Source organism: Somniosus microcephalus, chromosome 31 (assembly GCF_052327205.1).
Source record: "Somniosus microcephalus isolate GS21.2 chromosome 31, FLI_Smic_1.0, whole genome shotgun sequence".
NCBI lineage: Eukaryota > Metazoa > Chordata > Chondrichthyes > Squaliformes > Somniosidae > Somniosus > Somniosus microcephalus.
The window spans coordinates 6,878,170-6,900,623 of record NC_141017.1 but is presented as its reverse complement, the minus strand read 5'-3'; the positions used below and the strand labels follow the sequence as shown (position 1 = coordinate 6,900,623).

At 50.5% G+C, this 22,454-nt stretch overlaps 1 protein-coding gene and 1 long non-coding RNA gene across 2 annotated transcripts in view; both read right to left on the bottom strand.

The window, feature by feature from the left end:
* The window catches only part of LOC147097549 (uncharacterized), a 156,395-nt gene that overhangs the window by 73,187 nt on the left and 60,754 nt on the right, over positions 1 to 22,454 (bottom strand). The gene's annotated exons all lie outside the window — the stretch shown is intronic.
* The window catches only part of LOC147097550 (uncharacterized), a 46,389-nt gene that overhangs the window by 5,708 nt on the left and 18,227 nt on the right, over positions 1 to 22,454 (bottom strand). The window contains exon 2 of the long non-coding RNA XR_015074305.1: positions 10,241 to 10,350. This is a non-coding gene — a long non-coding RNA (uncharacterized LOC147097550). The remainder of the gene's footprint in view (positions 1 to 10,240; positions 10,351 to 22,454) is intronic.

Below are 22,454 nucleotides of genomic sequence, written 5' to 3'. Positions count from 1 at the left end.
CCAGCTAGGCCTGAACACTGCTGCTGGACCCAAATAGCGCCTGAAGACATGGAGAAGGCCCGTGAACGTGCGCAGCGCTTCTCAGAGCGTGATCTGAGTGTGCTGCTTGCTGCTGTGGAGAAGAGGCGCCATGTTTTGTACCCGGACAATGGCAAGAAGGCGATGGTCCGCGTCTACAGGAGAGCCTGGAGGCATGTCGCCAGTAAGCTGTCAGCCAACAGCGACGTCCCCAGGACCGGTGCCCAATGCCGCAAAAAGTTAAATGACCTCACACGCATTGTCAGGGTGAGTACCCTTTCCAATGACCTCCTCATCCTTGCATGTGCACCTCACATTATGGGCAAAGGGACCTGAAAGCTCTAATGGCCAGCCTTCATCCAGCAGCTATGGGACAGGCATGAGCATCAATTGCACATTCTGCACTTAACACACTGGCCAAGCTATTCCACCATGGGAGGCAGTGCACACCAGATCACGGCGACACACTGGCCAGGCTATTCCACCATGGGAGGCAGTGCACACCAGATCATGGCGACACACTGGCCAGGCTATTCCACCATGGGAGGCAGTGCACACCAGATCATGGCGACACACTGGCCAAGCTATTCCACCATGGGAGGCAGTGCACACAAGATCACGGCGACACACTGTACTTAGAGGCCGTCCTTTCTCTTGCAGGCCAAGCTGGCGAATAATCGCAAGAGCCGGACTGCGACCGGGGGAGGCCGACCCCATATCCAGCCACTCACCGACCTGCAACATCGCGTGGAGCGCCTCATGGGTGGCCGGGTGATTGGGCCCGTTGCATGTGGAGATGCCGACCCTGTTCTGGGCACCAATGGTAAGGACATCACCTTTTGCACCTCTCTCGTCCCACTTGTGCATCAGATCTACATCCTTTGCCACTGTCCGACCAATGCGCTGAATGCCACCACTCATGCATCCCGCACTGACGCCCTCTCCTCACTCTAAAGCTACTCTTGTGCCTTCCTGCTTTCAGATGGTTAAGAGGAGGTCCCTCAACTTGCCAGTGACAGACCCTCCGAGGAGGAGCAGGAGGAGGAGCAAGAGGAAGGCGGCCCATCAGGGGAACCCTCAGCCACGGCCACCCAGGCCAATGTAGGGGACACGTCTTCCCTGGAGGGCAGCGTGGCGGAAGTGTCGAAGGGGAGGGGAGCTCCTGGGACCTGCGTGCTGCAGAAAGGCGGGAGGTGGGTGGAAGCTCGGCGGTCTTCTCCCCAGAGGGGGGATGCGTCGGAGAGGAGTCCAATTGCTGGGCCCAGCGGCCTCCAGCAACGCAGGATGGGTCGGCCAGCTCGGCGGCCTTCTCCCCAGAGGGAGAGTCCGGCCTCCAGTCAGGAGATGCTCTTCGCCGAGGAGATGGAACGCCTCGAAGACTTGTCCGCGGACTCGGAGCGCCGGCACACGGAGCTCATGGCGGCAGTGGCACGGTTGCCTGAGTCCATCGATTCCCTCTCTCGGAGTGTGGCTGAGTTCGGGCCCTTAGAGGCCACCAGTTGGGCGGAATACCGGGCAGATCTGTCAGCGACTGGCCAGGTGATCAGTGGTGCCATCCAGTCACTGGCTGCTCTGCTGCGGTCAGTGAACAGGTCAACATGGGCACTCACTGCTGCCACACTCGCTGTGTCAGCCAGGCATCGCCAGGGCACCCGGCGCACTGCAGCAGCACAGCGGTCTGTCCCTCGGCAGATTGGTGCGCATGCTGCAGTGCTGGCCCGGGCGAGTGCCAGTGTCTCAGGCGACCAGCGAGCACCTGCCATCCGCCAGCTTGCCGCCATTCCTCCAGCCGCCACTGCCACTCCCCCAGTGGAGCTGCCAGGAGCTGCTGCAGCGACTGATGCTGGCCAGCCACAGCTGCAGCAATCAACAGCCGCCCGCTCGACGGCCAGACCTCGACTAGGCCGACCCCCAAGGGCTTCTGCCGTCACGACATGTGCCCCTCAGGAGCCTGCCCCCAGCCTTGCAGCAGCCAATGGCCTTACTTTGAGGCGGAGCAGCAGGGCGGGCAGGGGCCACCCAAAGATGGCCAAGGCATCGCCCTAGCGGGCCAAATAGTCGAATGTGTGGCCATTTGTGTTTGTTTCTTGAGGCCGAGAATTGGATGTTTGTTTTTTGAAGGCCGATGATGTGATGTTTGTTTTTGACAAAGGCCGAGAATGACGGCCATTTTAGTTGCCCTATTTTGTTAATCCTCTCCAGGTTGTGGGAGCGAGTAATGTGTTTGAGTGTTTTTTGGGGGTTTCGTCTGTTTTTGGTTTTCATGTGGGAAGGGCCCAGAGTTTGTACAATAAAGCATTTCATTTATTCACATTGTCCATGTTTGATCTTTGAAGTGTTTGTTGCCTTAACCGGCTGAGGGCTTGCGGAGCGGCTGCAATCATGTTCTATCATTGGCACAAGCCATTCCCTGACAGGGGGCCTAGAAGTGACGTTCAATAAGCCGCCGACGGGCGGCCCTTGGACCTTGTGCGTCCCTCCTGGGCTGGTACTCCTCGTCCTCGTCGTCCTCATGCTCCTCCTGCTCCTCCTCCTGAGGTGGTGGTCCAACGTGAGGTGGCAGTGCCTGAGTCCTGCGGATAGTCAGGTTGTGCAGCATGCAGCAAACGACGACGAATTGGGAGACTCGATCCTGCGAATACTGGAGGGCTCCCCCGGAGCGATCGAGACAGCGGAACCGTTGCTTGAGCATGCCGATTGTTTGTTCTATGAGGTTCCTCGTCGCTTGATGGCTCTCGTTGTATGCCTCTTCAGCAGGGGTCGTGGGCGTGCGGAGCGGGGTCATGAGCCAGGTACACAAAGGATAGCCTTTGTCCCCGATAAGCCATCCTCTTGGGGGAGGCTGTGCCTGGAACATGTCAGCCACAGTTGTCTGTCGCAGGATAAAGGCATCGTGGCTGCTGCCTGGAAAGCGGGCATTGACAGCTAGGATGCGCTGCCTGTGGTCACACACCAGCTGTACATTGAAGGAATGGTAGCCCTTCCGGTTGCGGTAATCCTCGGCATGCTCAAGAGGTGTCCGCAAAGCCACATGCGTGCAGTCAATGGCGCCCTGCACCATGGGGAAGCCCGCTATTCTTGCAAACCCCACTGCACGCTGCTGCTGCTTGTCCAGGGTCATGGGGAAGGAGATGAATTGATGTCTCCTTCTGAAAAGGGCTTCGGTCACCTGGCGGATGCAGCAATGCACGGCGAACTGGGAGATGTTAGCGATGTCCCCAGTAGCGGATTGGAAGGAGCCGGAGGCATAGAAGTTGAGAGCCACCGTCACCTTCACTGCCACCGACAGAGACGTCCTGCGCATCAGCTGTGGCTGCAGATCTCTCTGAAGCAGCTGGCAGATGTCTGCAACCACCTCCCTTCGGAATCGCAGCCTCCTAACACACATCGCGGCAGACATGGTCAGATAGGAGGTCTGCTGGCGGTATACCCTGCGTGGGTAAGGCCTCATTTGGCGACGCCTGTTGCCCCCTCTGCGTCTAGCCAGGGCTGTCACTCTCTCACGGCGTCTGTAAGCCCTTCTGGCATAAGGCTGAAATTCAGCGTTGCCACCCAATGCAGCCCCCATTATATGCTGGCAAACACTGAGCTCTGAATGAAGGCAAAGATAATTGGTAAGCTCTGGCCTGAGCCAAAAATACCTGTCCAAGTGTTGGTCCAAACCAGTAAACTCTCCTCCTTGGTCTCTGTCCAAAAAACCGTTGCACAAGAGTGAATGCTGCAAAATGGCTGGCCTTTATACTGCTGGGTAAGTGCCCTTTAATTTGCGCTCCCCGCGGCCCGGCTGGCCTGTGTACCGTTCCACGTCACAGTCGCTCGGGCCGCCCGGCGCACAATGGGCCGGCGCGAGTGAAGTTCCGGTTTGGGGCGCACAAAGGGCGTTGCACTATTAAATGACGTCATGATCTGCGCGCGCAGCAGGGCGCGCGCGCTAAGACTTTGCGCCGGCGCTAAATGTGTCCTGAAGTTGGGGAGAGGCGCAGATCGCGCTGTGCCCGGGCGATAAGCGCCTAGTGCTCGAGATCTACTCCTCCTAAGGCGCTAACGGCTGGCACGCCCAACTGAATTTCTAGGCCATAGTGTTTTAGGTAGAATTAAGAACTTGAACATAGATCGAGCAGCCAAGCAAGATAATATTCAGCCAAGGGTCTTCAGGGAGATGGGACACGTGCTGTGTGAGCCCGTAGCCTGTATTTTTAATAGCTCACTGCACTCTGGATGGTTCCTGTAGACTGGAAGGAGGCTAATATAGTCCCCATCTTTAAAAAAGTTGACAAGACGGACACAGGTAACTATCGGCCTGTTAGTTTAACATCAGCAATAGGAAAGATGCTTGAGGGAATGATTAGGGATGCAATATATGATTGCTTGGATAGAGAGGGTCATTTTAGGGTCACCCAACATGGTTTCATAAAAAGGAGGTCCTGTTTTACAAATCTGATTGTATTTTTTGAAGAAGTCATGAAGATGGTGGACGAGGGAAGCCCAGTAGACATTACCTACTTAGACTTCCAAAAAGGGTTTGATAAGGTACCATCCAAGAGGCTTCTCTACAAGATTGAAGCCTCTGGTATTAGTGGTAATATATTGAGCTGGATTGAGAACGGGATGGAAGGACGTAGGCAGAAAGTAGTTATAGATGGATCTGGATCTGTTTGTTCACCAGTGGTGTCCCACTGGGATCAGTATTGGAACCATTGCTCTTCACTTTTTATTAATGATCTGGATGTAGGTGGTGGGGCACGATCTGCAAATTTGCAGATGATACCAAGATCTGTGCAAGTGTTCAGACTGTAGATTATGTTCGTCTGCTTCAGACGGTTCTTAATGTGTTGGGAGATTGGGCTCATGACTGGCAAATTATGTTTAATTTGGAAAAGTGCATTGTTATGCGTGTGGATGGGGCGAATGCTCAACATACATATACCCTTCAGGGAAATGCATTAAAGAAGGCGGAGAAAGAAAAAGATCTGGGCATTCTCGTGCATACAGCTCTAAATGTATATGAGCAATGCCGTGAAGCGCTAGCTAGAGTGAATAGAGTGTTGGGGTGCATTCATACAACAACTGCGTATAAGATGAGGCCTACTATTTTGTCCTTGTGCAAGACCTTGACCAGGCCTCACAAGGAATCCAGTTTTGGTCTCCTCACATTGTGGGTGATATTGAGGCTTTGGAGAGGGTGCAGAGGAGGGCCTCTAGACTAATTCCCTGTATAAAGCATCTTAGTGATCAAGATAGGCTAAAAGATTTGGGACTCTACACTTTAGAGGAGCGAGACTTAGAGGTGGACTGATTGAGGTTTATAAGATGATGAAGGGAATAGATTGTGTTCCAGCTGACATTTGTGCCAATTAAACAGGTTTGGCAAGACCAGGAGTCACAATTTTAAGTTGTACAAGGCCAGATCTAGGTTAGATGTCAGGAGGTGGTTCATTTCCCAGAGAATAGGGGACCTCTGGGACAGGCTGCCAGCTCGTGCGTTGTTTGACGTTGATTCACTGAATTCCTTCAAGCGAGAGCTGGACCTGTTCCTGGGTGGAGCGGAGATCACCTCTTACAAAAGGTAGGTGCTGCTGGGAATTCAAGGCCAGTGATCTCCAGGATTAGTTTCGATCACCTACATGGGTAGGAGAGGAAATTCCCAGATTTTTTCCCTCCAAATTGGCCTGGAGTTTATCGCCTCTCCCAGGAGATCACATGGGTTCGGGTGAGGTGGGGAGTGTATATATTGTGACACACAAGGTATCGCAATTGTGTGAGCCAGGCTGGATGGACCAGCAGGCCTTTACCTCTCCATCATTGCTCATATGTTCGTAAGTGTATCGAAAACTGGGGTCCAAACTATATAGGGCACAATTTCAAAGTTTGCAGATGGTCATCAATGACCTTCCCTCCAACATAAGTTCAGAAATGGGGATGTTCGCTGATGACTGCACAGTGTTCAGTGGCATTCACAACTCCTCAGATAATGAAGCAGTCCATGCCCACATGCAACAAGACCTGGACGACGTTTAGGCTTGGGCTGATAAGTGGTGGGTAACATTCGCACCATAGAAGTGCCAGGCAATGACTATCTCCAACAAGTAAGAGGCTAACCACTGCCCCTTGACATTCAGTGGCATTACCATCGCCGAATCCCCCACCATCAACATCCTTGGGGTCACTATTGTCCAGAAACTTAACTGGACCAGCCACATAAATACTGTGGCAACAAGAGCAGGTCAGAGGCTAGGTATTCTGTGGCGAGTGTCTCACTTCCTGACTCCCCAAAGCCTTTCTGCCATCTACAAGGCACAAGGTGTTTTATAAGTATATTAAGGGCAAGAGAATAACCAGGGAAAGAGTAGGGCCCATTAGGGACCAAAGTGGCAATCTGTGTGTAGAGCCGGAAGATGCGGGTGATGTTTTAAATGAATATTTTGCATCTATGTTCACTAGAGAAGGACAATGTAGGCGTAGCAATCAGGTAGGGGGATTGTGATATACTTGAACAAATTAGTATTGAGATGGAGGAGGTGCTAGCGGTTTTAGCGGGCTTAAAAGTGGATAAATCCCCAGGCCCGAATGAGATGTATCCCAGGCTGCTGTGTGAGGCAAGGGAGGAGATTGCAGGGGCTCTGACACAAATTTCCAGAACCTCTCTGGCCACAGGGAAGGTGCCAGAGGACTGGAGAACAGCTAACGTAGTACCATTATTCAAGAAGGGTAGTAGGGATAAACCAGGGAATTACAGCCAGTGAGTCTAACATTAGTGATAGGGAAATTATTGGAAAAAATTCTGAGGGACAGAATTAGTCTCCACTTGGAGAAGCAAGGATTAATCAAGGATAGTCAGCATGGCTTTGTCAGGCGGAGATCATGTCTAACCAATTTAATTGAATTTTTTGAGGGGGTGACTAGGTGTGTGGATGAGGGTAGTGGAGGTGATGTAGTCTACATGGATTTCAGTAAGGCTTTTGGCAAAGTCCCGCATGGGAGACTGGTCAAGAAGGTAAGAGCCCATGGGATCCAGGGCAATTTGGCACATTGGATCCAAAATTGGCTTAGTGGCAGGAGGCAGAGGTTGATGGTCGAAGGTTGTTTTTGTGACCGGACGCCTGTGTCCAGTGGTGTACCGCAGGGATCGGTGCTGGGTCGTTTGCTGTTTGTAGTGTACATTAATGATTTAGATATGAATGTAGGAGGTATGATCAGTAAGTTCGCAGATGACACAAAAATTGGTGGAGTGGTAAATAGTGAGGAGGGAAGCCTCAGGCTACAGGACGATGTAGACGGGTTGGTTGGTGGGCAGAACAGTGGCAAATGGAATTTAACCCTGAAAAGTGTGAGGTGATGCATTTTGGGAGGACTAACAAGGCATGGGAATACACAATGAATGGTACGACCCTAGGAAGGACAGAGGATCAGAGGGACCTTGGTGTGCATAGATCCCTGAAGGCAGCAGGACAGGTAGATAAGGTGGTTAAAAAGGCATATGGGATACTTGCCTTCATTAGCCGAGGCAGAGAGTATAAGTGCAGGGAGGTTATGATGGAGCTGTATAAAACGCTAGTTAGGCCACAGCTGGAATAAAAGAAACAGTGGCAGCATGGTTACAGAATTTGCTAGGTGACAGGAAACAGAGAGTATTGGTGAACAGTTGTTTTTCGGACTGGAGGAAGGTATACAGTGGTGTTCCGCAGGGGTCGTTTCTAGGACCACTGCTTTTCTTGATATACATTAATGACTTGGACGTGGGTTTACAGGGCACAATTTAAAAATTTGCTTATGACACAAAACTTGGAAGTATAGTGAACAGTGAGGAGGATAGTGTTAGATTTCAGGAAGACATAGGCAGGCGGGTGAAATGGGCAGACACATGGCAGATGAAATTTAACGCAGAAAAATGTGAAGTGATACATTTTGGTAGAAAGAATGAGGAGAGCGCATATAAACTAAAGGGTACAATCCTGAAACGGGTGTACAAACAGAGAGACCTGGGGGTATGTGTGCACAAATCGTTGTAGGTGGCAGGGCAGGTTGAGGAAGCATTTAAAAAGGCTTACGGGATCCTGGGCTTAATGAATAGAGGTATAGGGGGTGATTTTCATTCAGATGTCAGGAAGGAGGCGGAACTACAACTTTCAAGGGTTGTAGTCCTGCCTCCATCGAGATGCGGCCAATCCACGCGATTTTAACTTGATTGACCTTGTTGAGCCCGCCCAGCGGGCTCAGCAGGCCAATTAAGGGCCACCCGGCAACAGGTGACGTCAGACTGAAATTTCATCTGTCAAGACATTTTGACAGATGAATTATCAGTGTTTCACAGCTGCTTGAAGCTGTCAAACACTGACAGTCTTACTTCTAACCTGAGTCCTTCTACACAGACTCAGTTAGAAATCTCACCGGCACAGAAAGCTGCAGGCTGTCACTTTTGACAGTTCACAGCCATTCTGCTTTCTGTGCCGGTGAGATGATGGACTCCAGAAACCTAGAGGAAGGAAGGCTGAAAAGGTAAGTACAGGTAATTTAAACTTCTTTACACACTTTAGACACACCAAACACACTTACCTTTGCACTCATGCACCCATCACTCACCTGAACACCGACATCTCGACCCCTCCAAGTCCTTCAACCCGACGGCCCAACTCCTCTAACTTGGCATGGTTTGGAGCCATCGGGAATCCCACACTTCAAGCTTTAAAATAGGGATTAGGCTAAAAACTGCCTGTTAACTACCTGTTAACAGGCAGTTAATTGGCACTAATCCCTTCCCGCATCGGGTAGGCGGGTCCCAGTGCGGGGCGGGTACCCGCCTCCTTTGAAACTTACATGGAGGCGGGTTGGGGGCGGGATGGTGTCGGGACCCCCGAATTCGGGACTTTAACCCCCCGCACGCCTCCAGTCCCGACTCCACGGGTCAATGAAAATGGACCCCATAGAGTACAAAAGTGTGGAAATTGTGATGAACCTGTATTAAACACTGGTTCGGCCCCTGGAGTACTGTGTCCAATTCTGTGCACCGCACTTTAAGAAGGATGTTAAGGCCTTAGAAAGGGTTCAGAAAAGATTTACGAGAATGATTCAGGAATGAGGGACTTCAGTTACATTGATAGACTGGAGAAGCTGGAGTTCTCCTTGGAGCAGAGAAGACGGAGAGGAAATTTTATAGAGGTGTTCAAAATCATGAGGGGTCTGGACAGAATAGATAGAGAGAAAATGTTCCCATTGGCAGAAGGGTCGAGAACCAGAGGACACAGATTCAAGGTGATAGGCAAAAGGACCAAAGGTGATGTAAGAATAAAAAATTTTACGCAGCGAGAGGTTAAGATCTGGAATGCACGGCCTGAACAGATGGTGGAGGCAAATTCAATCACAACTTTCAAAAGGGAGTTGGATAAGTATCTGAAGGAAAGAAATTTGCAGGGCTACGGGGAAAGGTCAGGGGAGTGGGAATAGCTGAGAGTCGGCATGGGCTCAACGGGCCGAATGGCCGCCTTCCATGCTGTAACCATTCTTTGATTCTATGATGCTATGCTGAACCTTTATAATCACTGGTTAGGTCTCAGCTGGAGTATTGTGGCTAATTCTGCGCACCACACTTTAGGAAGCATATCAAGGCCTTGGAGAGGATGCAGAGCAGATTGGCCTCCTTCTGTGCTATATGATTCTATGAATCTATATAACTACAAAAGGTGCATTTAGCATTCTCAGGGCAGATAATGAAGTCCGTTGGGCCAAGTATAGAGCATATAGGAAAGCTGTGGCAAAAGAGATTAGAAAGACTGAGGGAGTATGAGAGAAAAATAACTAAAACATAAAGGGCAGTAAAAGGCTTTTTATAGGCACATTGGGAGGGAGAGGATAGACAGTATGGGGTTGGGTCACTAAGAGATGGAGGTGGTGTGAGTGAGAGAGGGGCAGAGTTACTAAATTAGGACTTTGCATGATTTTTCAAGGTGGATGAATTTTGGGACTGTACAACAGGGTGTAAGACAGATAATGGAGATTACTATTCAAAAAGAGATGGTACTAAAGAACTTACTGAAACCCAAGGACCTTACTGACCGACAAGGATCCTGGGGGATCTGGGACAGAAATTCTGAAAGCTCTGATTATAAGAAAGCAATGGGATAACATTTGGACGGGTTCAATATGGTGGGCGATGCACTCTGTTAGATTTCTGTCCAGGCAGTGAGAGTGAAAATTACCTTACTGTGTGATGCAAAACACTACTCACTTGGTAGTTGAAGCATAATCTGTACCATCCACCCAGCGCCACTTCCCTTCTTCAACACTATCATGGAGTCCAATCCAATGATCATTTAGTATACTCCTTTGTAAATATACCTGTCAGGTAAATACCAATGTAGCTATGTTAGCGAATTTCTTAGTGGTTACTGTTGGAAGAAAGGGTTGTTATTCCGGCAACAATAACTTCACTTATGATTCACACATGATTATTTTTTTATAATAACAAGCTTTATTACACTGACTGATTTGGTCTTCCATTTATTTTATATAACAGGCAAATAATTCAACCTGGTTCCCAGGCTCCGACCACCTCGAGAGCACGCTCTGGCCAACACAAGTCCTGGAGCGACCAGCTCCCGCCCACCAGGTCCTGGCTCCTGGCCCTCGAAAACACCAAGAAGTTAAAGGGAACCTGGTTCTATTCTTATATTATAATGCAACCTTGGCCTGTGCCTACATAATACGTAGGTACCAATATATAGTTTGCAAATTTAGCTGAGGTCACATTTTTAGGCAGTTTAGAAGATTGAGAGGGGATCTCATCAAAACCTATAAAATTCTGTCAGGTCTGGACAGACTAGATGCAGAAAGGATGTTTCTGATGGCCGGGGAGTCCAGAACCAGGGGTCATAGTCTAAGGATAAGGGGTAAGCCATTTAGGACTGAAATGAGGAGGAATTTCTTCACCCAGAGAGTGGTGATTATTACGTCCATGAATGATTGAGACACGGACAGCAGGAGTTGAACAAAACAAGTCTTTACTGGTGGAAGTCAATAGTGAAACTGAAACAACAGAGACTCGCTAGCGCCTTTTATACAGGGGTGGTCACTGCTGGTACTGCAGTCTGAGACCAGTTATTCTCTTAAAGGTACATACACAACAATTCCTCCCCTTTTAGATAAACAGTACATAACATTCATTTAACAACTAAATGATAACTAATTACAATCACAATTACAGTTGCTAGATACATTGGTTAAGTTTAAGCAATTATAAGTTCAGTCTTTGAGGAGGCTTCCTGATTCTGTCTGGATAACGCCTCTTTGGGGTATCAGGTTCTTCTGGCAATGTTGAGTCGGGATCAATGTCGTTGTTTGGTTCATCTGCTTCCAATATTACCGGTTCTGCGGTAGCTGCAATTGAAACGTCGATTTCATTACCAGGTGTATCAGATCGTGGTGTGGAGTTGACGTTTTCCAGTGACTCTAGAATCTGGTCAGCTTGGCGTCTTACAATGCTCTCCCCAACGTCCACGGTATACATGAGAGGTCCTTGTCATGTACAAATCGTTCCTGGCTGCCATTTCTCAGTGCGGTAGTCGCGCTCCAAAACTGGTTGACCTATCTTAAAACTCCTGGTCGGCCTTTCATTCATATTCTGAAACTGCCTGTTCTCCACATCTCTTCGGACGTTTGGCTTAACCAAATCCAAGCGGCATCATAGTCTTCGATTGAAGAACATCACGGCTGGAGTTTGGTTGGTAACCGCATGTGTCGCATTCCGGTAGGCAAACAAGAAGTTGTCCACCTTGTGTTGTCGGGGTATATCTTCATTACACATTGCCTTGATAGCCTTCTTGAATGTTTGGACAAACCTCTCGGCCAATCCATTAGTGGCTGGATGATATGGGGCAGATGTGTAATGCTTAACACCATTGTTCTTTAAGAACCTGCGGAACTCTTCAGACACAAACTGTGGTCCATTGTCAGAGCAAATCTGTTCAGGCAGCCCATTCCTGGTGAATATGGTTCGTAAAACTGTGATAGTTTTTTCCGTGGTGGTTGAGGACATTTTTGTTACCTCTGGCCACTTTGAATGTGCATCCACCGCAATTAAAAACATCGAGTCCATGAAGGGACCAGCAAAATCAATGTGCACCCTTTGCCATGGAGATGAGGGCCACTCCCATGGATGCAGAGGAGCTTGTGGTGGGGCATTTTGGAACTTCTGGCATCCTGCACAGCTCTTGGTCATCTCTTCGATTTCTCTATCGATTCCCGGCCAACACACAAACACTCTGGCTAAGTTCTTCATTTTTACCCCACCCAGATGACCCTCATGAAGCTCATTGAGCACTCTATCCATCAACTTAGGTGGAATTACTACTCTGGATCCACACATCAAGGTTCCTCTGCGCACTGACAGCTGTTCTCTTCTCAGCGAGAATGCTGGCAGCAGTGGTTCACCATGTGCTGGCCATCCCTTCACCGTTAAATCATAGACCCGCGATAGTGTCGGGTCATTCCGTGTTTCCTTTTCTATGTTTGCATTCGTCACAGGGAGATATTTGACTATGGTCGAGTGGAATAACTCCATTGGATCCACTGCAAGGTCTTCTTCTTCCACCGTCGGCAACGGTAGGCGTGACAATCCATCAGCATTTCCATGCTGTTTAGTTCCTTTGTACTCGATGTCATATTGGTGTGCCCCTAGGAAAAGGGACCACCTCTGCAGCCGTTGTGCTGTCATTATCGGTACGCCCTTCTGAGAGTTGAAAATGGAGACAAGAGGTTGATGATCGGTTAGTAGAGTAAATTTTTGACCGTGCAGGTAGTGATTGAACTTCTTCACCCCCCACACTAGGCTGAGGGCCTCTCTGTCAATTTGGGCGTAGTTCCGCTCGGCAGAAGTTAACGAGCGTGACGCAAAAGCTATCGGCCTCTCTAAACCATCAAGGAATTTATGTGACAGTACCGCCCCAATGCCGTAGGGAGATGCATCACACGCCAGTCTGATCGGAAGTGCTGGGTTGTAGTGAGCCAATACTTCTCTTGAAGTGATTAAGTCCTTTCTCTTCTGAAAGGCCCGCTTACAGTCATTGCTCCATTTCCATGCTACTCCTGTTCGTAGCAGGGCGTTCAGTGGGTGCAGGATTGTCGACAAATTTGGCAAAAACTTACGGTAGTAATTCACCAATCCGAGGAATGACCTCAGTTGCGACACATTTTCAGGCGCTGGGGCCTTAACAACCGTTTGAATTTTGTCAGGGGACTTATGTAACCCCTCTTCATCAATCACGTGGCCACAATATGATATCTGTTTCTTAAAAAACTCGCACTTGGGGCGGTTGGCTCGTAGCCCATGCTCCCGTAGTCTAGTGAACACCTGTTCTAGGTTGTTAAAGTGTTCACTGTCATCTTCACCTGTCACTAGGATGTCGTCCAAGTAACACTGAGTCCCCGGAATCCCTTGCAGGACTTGTTCCATCACTCTTTGCCATATCGCCGGAGCCGATGCTACTCCGAATACCAATCGATGATACTGGTAAAGACCTTTGTGAGTGTTTATCGTGAGATACTTCCTAGAGGATTCTTCAACCTCCATCTGCAAATATGCTTGTGCTAGGTCAATTTTTGTAAAACGCTTCCCTCCAGACAGTGAGGCGAAGATGTCTTCTCTCCTTGGAAGAGGATATTGTACTGTGTGAAGGACTGGGTTCACCGTCACCTTGAAATCCCCACAGATGCGAATCTTCCTTGGCTCCCTGGACTTATTGCTTAACGTTTTCTTCATGACAGGAACGATGGGTGTCACCCACTCGCTCCAGTCGACCTTAGACAACACACCTGCCTTCTCCAGATTCTCCAGCTCTGCCTCGACGGCTGGGCGAATTGCATATGGTACCGGTCTTGCTTTGAAAAACTTGGGAACTGCATTCTCTTCTATTTTTATCGAGGCGGTTACGCCTTTGAGCGTGCCCAGTTCTTCTTGAAATACCTCTTTGGCGTTAGCTAAGATTGTTGACAATCGTCCAGGAGTGACGTCGTCATCTTTTTTACCGCCCACCGTCATTGCATGAATGGAGTGCCAATCTAAGTTTATCTTCCTGATCCATTCCCGTCCCAATAACGGTGGTCCACCATTTGGCAGTATGTAGAGATACAATTTCCGTATTTTCTTGCCGTTGTATTCGACAGGCACCCTTATTTTTCCTCTGGGGTATACTTTTTGCCCCGTATACGTCATCAAGACGATGGATGTCTCTCTCAAGGGTATGTGTGAAAATAGCCGCTCGTAGTCTCGTCGATTCATGACGGTTAGCGCTGACCCTGTATCCAATTCCATTTTAACTTGGGACCCTGCTATCGTGAGGGTGACCCAAATGGTTCGGTGATCCTCTTTTGTGATTACATTGTGAAGTTTGAGACAGCTTAGTCTCCTGGTCCCGGATTCACTGTCGCTCATCTGGTCTTCGGAACTACTGTCCGTCATCTTTTGTACTTTCTTGTACGGTTCCTTAGTAGCCTTTTTGTTGTCGCTGGTCTTCTTCCCAGACCTGCAAACTCGTGCAATGTGTCCCATCTTCCCGCATTGCCTGTATATTTTGTCTTTGGACCAGCAGTCCTTCTGGTCATGGTTAGTTCTGCCGCAGCGATAATATTTTGCAAATCCCCGTGTCATTTCGTGGGTGCCATATTCCTGTGGTTTTTGTTGAATTTCTGCAGCTCCCCTGGCTGCTGCTTCATACGATACTGCCACGCTGAAAGCCTTATGTAGCGTCAGCTCTTTCTCTGAGAGTAACTTCTTCTGTGTTCCTTCACTCAGGAGTCCACAGACAAATTTGTCCCGTAAGGTATCTGCCAGTCCTTCTCCAAACTGGCAGTGCTTTGATAGCTTGTGTAGTTCCGTAAGGTACTCAGCATTGCTCTCATCTTTATGCTGAGTTCTCCTGTGGAATTTAAATCTTTCTGCTATCAACAGCAGTGCAGGATTTAGGTGTTCCTGTAGGACAGCATCAATTTCGTTAAAACTCTTCGCCTTCGGTTTGGCTGGAGTAATCAGGTCCCGCAATCGGCCGTACGTTCTAGCGCCCATTAAGTTTAGCAATATCGATGCCTTTTTCTCCTCCGCTATTTCGTTTGCCTCGAAATATACCTCGACTCTTTCCACATACGTGGTCCAGTCCTCTATTGTATTATCAAAAGCAGTGATACAGCCAGTCTTCGGCATCTTGCAAATCTAAAATGGTGCCTCCCGCGCTTTGCCTTCTTCCCCAATTTAACAAAATGGCACCTCCCGCGCTTTGCCTTCTTCCCCGCTGATTAAGATGGTGCCTCCCGCACTTTGCCTTCTTCCCCGCTGTTGTTAGCGCTGCTTTCCACTGTTCCCATTGCAACCTGCAGCTCCTCGCGGTTTCTTGTGCGTTTAATATTTCTTTTTTTAATTATTTTCCTGTCGTGGAACAACCCTGTGGGACTCTTGCCTCCCTCTTCACCGGTCTATACGCAGCCCGGCTTCATAGCACCGGCCGCGCCCTGTGTGCTCCACCCTCTCTCTCTCTTCCCGACAACGCTGCTCAGCCCCGTTGCAAGCCACCCGCTCGAGTTCGTGACTGCCGCAGCCCAGGAAAGATCAGTGCACTACCTGCCACCAGCCCGATTAGCTGAAGCACCGTCGACAGGAACCAGGCCCCGCTTCCGACAGCTTCTCCAGCAATCTTCAACTCTGCAAACACAGGGGCGGATGCCCACGGTCGACGTCCGTTTCTACTGCCTCTTACTTTCTTCTCTTTTTGGCCTCGACCTCTGCTCACTTCGCTGTAGGAATGGATCCCAGGAGGTGGTGCAGACTGTAGGTAGGTTCGTATCTGCTCGTCGCCAGTATTACGTCTGTGAATGATTGAGACACGGACAGCAGGAGTTGAACAAAACAAGTCTTTACTGGTGGAATTCAATAGTGAAACTGAAACAACAGAGGCTCGCTAGCGACTTTTATACAGGGGTGGTCACTGCCGGTACTGCAGTCTGAGACCAGTTATTCTCTTAAAGGTACATACACAACAGTGATCCTGTGGAATTCTCTGCCACAGAGGGCGGTGGAGGCCAATTCATTAAATATATTCAAGAAAGAGTTGGATATATTTCTTGAGGCTAAAGGGATCAAGGGATATGTGGAGAAGGCAGGGACAGGGTACTGAATTTTGATGATCAGCCATGATCTCATTGAATGGCGGAGCAGGCTCGAAGGGCCGAATGGCCTACTCCTGCTCCTATCTTCTATGTTTCTATGTTTCTATTTATTCAGCTTATCTCTTTCAGCCTTTGCCTTTGTGCTACAAGTTTTGTTTATAGTACAGTAAGTGTTTAGGACGAATGTTTATCCTGTTCCCTAGACCTGGGTGTATTCATTCTCTGCCTTTGTGTTTCCAAACTGTCTGTTGTTCATATAAAGAGTCAAGATTAAGATTTCCCCTTTCTCCCACATTTGCTCTACCGCTAAAAATGCTAAAAGAAAGGAATGCTGGGATATATTGACTTTTAAATTATCTTGAAACATTCTAATGATCTATACCAAAAACTTTATCACAGAAATTAATTCGAAGCATATCCATATCACATTGTAGTGAATGACAGGAGATAGTTAAAGCACATTTATCCCACTGCATGTTGTGACAAGAGTTAACTAAAAGTAAAAGGGATAATATCTCAGACGTCCTGCTGTAACTGTGGTGGAAGTTTGGTGAAAACCTTGAAGAACAGCCATTTAAGAACATAAGAAATAGGAGCAGGAGTAGGACATTCAGCCCCTCGAGCCTGCTCTGCCATTCAATAAGATCATGTCTGATCTTCTACCTCAACTCCACCTTCCCGCCCGATCCCCATATCCCTTGATTACCTTAATACAAAAGCAAAATACTGCGGATGCTGGAAATCTGAAATAAAAACAGAAAATGCTGGAAATGCTCAGCAGGTCAGGCAGCATCTGTGGAGAGAGAAACAGAGTTAACGTTTCAGGTCAATGACCCTTCGTCAGAACTGGAAAAAGCTGGAGATGGAACAGGTTTTTAAGCAAGTGTAGAGACAGGGAATGGGGGAGGGGAGGAAAGAACAAAAGGGAAGGTCTGTGATAGGATGGAGGCAGGAGAGATTAAGAGACATTAAGAGATGGTGCAAGGCAAAAGGAGATGGTAATGGGACAAGTTAAGGAACAAAAGATGGCTCTAGATGAAGCGTAAATGGCGCTGGCAGAATGAAAGACAGCTGCCATGTGAGAGAGAGAAACAAATGGAAAATAAAGATAGGGGCCGAGGTTATGGTCTGAAATTGTTGAACTCTATGTTGAGTCCAGAAGGCTGTAAAGTGCCTAATCGAAAGATGAGGTGCTGTTCCTCGAGCTTACGTTGAGCTTCATTGGAACAGTGTAAGAGGCCGAGGGCGGTGAGGTCAGAGTGGGAGTGGAGCGGAGAGTTAAAGTGACAGGCGACCGGAAGCTCAGGGTCACCCATACGGACTGAACGGAGGTGTTCCGCAAAGCGGTCACCCAATCTGCATTTGGTCTCCCCAATGTAGAGGAGACTGCATCGTGAGCAGCGAATATAGTACACTAAATTGCAAGAAGTACAAGTAAATCACTGTTTCACCTGGAAGGAGTGTTTGGGGCCCTGGACAGTGGGCAAGGTGGAGGTAAAAAGGAATGTGTTGCATCTCCTGCACTTGAACAGGAAGGTTCTGGGCGAAGGGGAAGGGGTGTTGGGGGTGATAAAGGAGTGGACCAGGGTGTCGCAGAGGGAGCGGTCCCTTCGGAATGCTGAAAGGGGAGGTGAGAGGAAGCTGTGTTTGGTGGTGGGATCACGCTGGATGTGGCGGAAATGGTGGAGGATGATCCATTGAATGTGGAGGCTGGTGGGGTGAAAGGTGAGGACAAGGGGAACCCTATTGTGGTTTCTGGAGGGAGGGGATGGGGTGAGGGCAGAAGTGCGGGAAATAGAATGAACACGGTCAAGGGCCGCGTCAACCACAGTAGAGGGGAATCCTCGGTTGAGGAAAAAGGAAGACATGTCGGATGCATTAGTATAGAAGGTGGCATCGTCAGAGCAGGTGCGGCGGAGATTGAGAAACTGGTCGAATGGAATAGGGTCCTTACAGGAAGCGGGGTGGGAGGAAGTGTAGTCCAGATAGCTGTGGGAGTCAATGAGCTTATAGTGGATGTTTGTCAATAGCCTCTCCCCAGAGATGGAGATAGAGGAGTTGAGGAAGGGAAGAGTTGGAGATGGACCATGTGAAGGTGAGGGAAGGTTGGATATTGGAAGCAAAGTGAATGAAATTTTCTAGTCCAGGGCGAGAGCAGGAAACAGCACCGATACAGTCATCAATGTACTGGAAAAAGAGGTGAGGGAGGGGACCTGAGTAGGACTGGAACAAAGAATGTTCCACATATCCCACAAAAAGGCAGGCATAGCTAGGACACATGCGGGTTCAGACCATAACCTCTGCCCCACCTTCCTTTTTTTCCCATTTTCTCTCTCTCACATGGTGATGCGCTATCAATTACTCATAAAAGACTGAGAGTTAGAAGAGTAACCAAAGGCTTTTATTAACAAAAGAATGGAGGTCTGCCTCGAGTGGTCGACCGGTCCAGGATACAAAGGGCTGGGGAGCAGTCACCTTTATACTAGGACCTGTGGGAGGAGTCAGCCGAGGCATGTCCAGGCATGTACACAGTGGAATACAAACAGGACAAACAGGAATACAAACAGTGGTTTACCACATTCACCCCTTGTTTAAAATTGAGTCCGGCGGGGTGAAGTGTATTAAAAGTTAGTGTATTGGAGTCTCTCCGGAGGTCTTGTCTGCCGCTGTGATCGGCGTGGCGACGGCAGGGGTAGTGAAGCTTCCGGCGTCGAGTCCAGCGTAGGCTGTGGCACAGGCGTGTCGTCCTCGTAGATGTCGAGCGGGTCGCGGGGCCCAGGCCTGCCGTCTGCTGGGGCTGGATATCGGATCGTGGGGGTGGGTGGTAGTGGGTAGTGGGTTACTGCGGCCCCCGAGGGTGCAAGGTCTCTTATGGAGACTGTGTCCTCCCGCCCGTCCGGGTATGCGATGTAAGCATACTGGGGGTTGGCGTGGAGGAGGTCGACCTTCTCGATCAGGGGGTCCATTTTATGGGTCCTCACGTGTCTTCTCAGTAGGACCGGCCCTGGGGACGTCAGCCATGGCGGTAGCGATGTCCCCGATGTGGACTTCCTTGGGAAGACAAACATTTTCTCATGAGGGGTGGCGTTAGTGGCAGTGCAGAGCAGTGACCGAATAGAGTGGAGCGCATCGGGGAGCACATCCTGCCAGCGGGAGGTTGGAAGGCCCCTAGACTTTAAGGCTAGCAGGACGACCTTCCAAACTGTCGCATTTTCTCTTTCCACCTGTCCATTCCCCCGGGGGTTGTAACTGGTGGTCCTGCTTGTGGCAATACCCCTAGTTAGCAGGTACTGACGGAGTTCGTCGCTCATAAACGATGAGCCCCGGTCGCTATGGATATAGCTGGGGAAGCCGAACAGGGTGAAGAGGTTGTTCAGACATTTAATGACCGTGGCACTGGTCATGTCCGGGCAGGGGAAGGCGAACGGGAAACGGGAGTACTCATCAATAATATTGAGGAAGTACACATTGCGGTCAGAGGAGGGGAGAGGCCCTTTAAAATCAACGCTCAGGCGCTCGAAGGGGCGAGTGGCTTTTATCAGGTGGGCCCTGTCTGGTCTATAAAAGTGCGGTTTGCACTCAGCGCAGACTTGGCAGTTCCTGGTCATGGTCCTGACCTCCTCAATAGAGTAAGGTAGGTTGCGGGCCTTGATGAGGTGGAAGAACCTGGTGACTCCCGGGTGGCAGAGGTCATTGTGGAGGGCCCGCAGTCTATCGATCTGCGCGCTGGCGCAGGTGCCACGTGATAGCGCATCCGGGGGTTCATTTAGCTTCCCGGGCCAGTACAAGATCTCGTAGTTGTAGGTGGAAAGTTCGATTCTCCACCTCAAGATCTTGTCATTTTTGATTTTGCCCCTCTGCTTGTTGTTAAACATAAAAGCAACTGAACGCTGGTCAGTGAGCAGGGTAAATCGTTTTCCGGCCAGGTAGTGCCTCCAATGACGCACAGCCTCCACAATCGCCTGGGCCTCCTTCTCAACAGCGGAGTGTCTGGTCTCCGGGCCTTGGAGGGTTCGTGAAAAGAAGGCCACGGGTCTCCCCGCCTGATTGAGGGTTGCGGCCAGGGCAAAGTCGGACGCGTCGCTTTCCACCTGGAAGGGGATGGATTCGTCCACTGCGTGCATGGTGGCTTTGGCAATGTCCTCCTTGATACGGTGGAAGGCTAAGCGGGCCTCTGCCGTCAAGGGAAAAGAGGTGGACTTGATCAGCAGACGGGCCTTGTCCGCATAGTAGGGGACCCACTGGGCGTAGTAGGAGAAAAACCCTAGGCACCTCTTCAGGGCCTTGAGGCAGTGGGGCAGTGGGAGTTCCATAAGGGGACGCATCCGGTCGGGGTCGGGGCCGATGACTCCGTGTTCCACAACACAGCCAAGGATGGCGAGGCGGTTTGTGCGGAATATGCACTTCTCCTTGTTATATGTCAGGTTTAGGAGTTGGGCGGTGCGGAGGAATTTTTCGAGGTTTGCGTCATGGTCCTGCAAGTCACGGCCGCAGATGGTCACATTGTCCAGATATGGGAAAGTGGCCTGCAACGCATTTTGATCTACCATCCGGCCCATCTCCCTTTGGAAGACGGAGACCCCGTTGGTGACGCCAAAGGGAACCCTAAGGAAGTGATAGAGGCGGCCGTTTGCCTCAAAGGCAGTGTACTGGCGGTCCTCAGGGCGGATGGGGAGCTGGTGGTACGCTGATTTCAGGTCAATGGTCGAGAAGACGCGGTACTGCGCGATCTGGTTGACCATATCAGCTATACGGGGGAGTGGGTAGGCGTCCAGCAGGGTGTAGCGATTTATTGTCTGGCTGTAGTCGATGACCAGGCACTGCTTCTCGCCGGTCTTAACGACCACAACCTGGGCTCGCCAGGGGCTGGTGCTGCCCTCAATAATCCCTTCTTTCAGGAGCCGCTCCACTTCGGTTTTAATGAAAACCCTGTCCCCGGCACTGTATCGCCTGCTCTTTGTGGCGATGGGCTTACAGTCGGGGGTGAGGTTAGCAAACAGTGGTGGGGGGGTGACTCTGAGTGTGGAGAGGTTGCACCTGGTGCGCGGCGGGCAATTTGGAAGCTGCTGGCTGTGGACTGTGAGTGGGGGTAGGGGTCCACCGTACGCCATCGTAACACTTTTAAGGTGGCACTGAAAATCTAACCCCAGCAGGACGGCAGCGCAGAGGTCAGGCAGGACCAGAAGTTTTAAATGATCGTACACGGTCCCGTCTACTACGAGTGTCACCACGCAGTAGCCGCCGATGTCCGCCGACTGGGACTCGGAGGCCATAGAAATCCACTGTTGCGCAGGCAGGACTGGGAGAGAGCAACGCCGCACCGTGTCGGGGTGGATGAAGCTCTCCGTGCTCCCAGAGTCAAAAAGGCAGACTGTATCGTGACCATTTACCTTAATGTCCATTGTGGAACTGGCCAGTTGGTGCGGTCTCGCTTGGTCCAGTGTAACGGATGCCAGCGTAGGGGTCGGTGTGTCGCTGCGGGTATCAGATGAGGTGGTGTTGGGGGCCTGCTGCGTCCCGGCTGTCGTCCAAGATGGCGGCGTCCATGATCCCCATGTGGCTGGAGGCGTCCAAAATGGCTGCTGTACCGGTGATTCGCACATGGCCGGGGAGGTCCAAGATGGTGGCCCGCATGGCCCACACGCGGCGCTGCTGGGGTTCGGGGTGGCTTTGGCCCTGCAGACGCTAGCGTAGTGTCCCTTCTTCCCGCAGCCCGAGCAGATCGTGTTTTTCGCCGGGCAGCGCGCCCTGGGGTGTTTTGCCTGGCCACAGAAGTAGCATTTCTGGCCTTGGGGCACTGCTGTCTGGCCTTGGGACACTGCTGCGGTAGTTGGGCCATTGTAGGGGTGTGGCTGGGGTGGCACGGCGCTATGAGGCGGTCCTACCGTGTCCCAGGCTGTCATTCCCCGCGGCGTCCACGGTGCAGAGGAGTAGGCATCCATGCCCTGGTAGGCTGCATCCAACGATAGTGCGAGTTCAGAGGCCTTGTTGAGGTCGAGGTTACTCTGCTCCAACAGTCGCTGTCGGGTGTAATTGGATCTGTGGCCCGCTACAAAAGCGTCCCGGATAAGTTCCTCTGTGTACACGGCGGCCTTTACATCCTTACACCCACAGGCCCGGCCAAGCACAGACAGTGCCTGAAGGTATTCCACGGTCGATTCCCCAGGTTGTTGTTTACGACTCCCCAGAAGGTGCCTGGCGTACACTTCGTTCACTGGGCGCGTATACTGGCCCTTGAGGAGCTTGATAGCATCCGCGTACGAGGTCGCGTCTTGGATGACCGAGTGCAC